This window comes from Triticum aestivum, chromosome 5B (genome assembly GCF_018294505.1).
Source record: "Triticum aestivum cultivar Chinese Spring chromosome 5B, IWGSC CS RefSeq v2.1, whole genome shotgun sequence".
Lineage (NCBI taxonomy): Eukaryota > Viridiplantae > Streptophyta > Magnoliopsida > Poales > Poaceae > Triticum > Triticum aestivum.
In genome coordinates, this window is record NC_057807.1 from 217,131,230 (window position 1) to 217,132,014 (window position 785).

Sequence of the window (785 nt, forward strand, 5' to 3'; positions counted from 1 at the left end):
AGACATGCTCTGTCTCCAATTTCATAGACTTCCTCCTTGCATTTTTGAGTCTGCATAACTCTTCTGCCAGGACTGAGCTACCTTCAGTCTATCTCAAAGCAACTTAACATTCTCTTCTGAATCCTTGATCACATTTGATCCAAACAACTGACGGTCTCCAACTTCATCCCACATCAACGGTGTCTGGCTCCTTCTTCCATACAAAGCTTCAAAAAGGGGCCATCTTCAAATTAGCTTGGTAACTATTGTTGTATGAGAACTCCGCGTAAGGTAGATTATCATCCCTACTAGATCCATAATCTAGCGCACACGCTCTCAACATGTCCTCCAGAATCTGATTGACTCTCTCGGTCTATCCATCTGTCTGCGGATGAAAGGTTGTACTGAACTCTAGCCTAGTACCCAAAGTCTGGTGTAGCTGATTCCAAAACTTTAAGGTAAATTGTGTTCCTCTATCGATGTTCCTCGGAACTCCATGCATACATTCATCCTGGTCGAATATATCTTGGCCAACTTCGCACTTGTATAGGTGGTTTTCACTGGGATAAAGTGAGCCAATTTGGTCAAGCGAATCAACTACTACCCAGATAGAATCATATCCCAATCGGGTTCTGGGAAATCCGGTAATGAAATCCATGCCAAGCTTATCCCACTTCCATTCGGGTATTGGCATAGGCTGTAGTAATCCTGCTGGCTTCTGATGCTCTATTTTTACTCTCTCTGACATACATCACCTACGACTACATACTCCGCAATATCCTTCTTCATACCAGTCCACCAGAAAC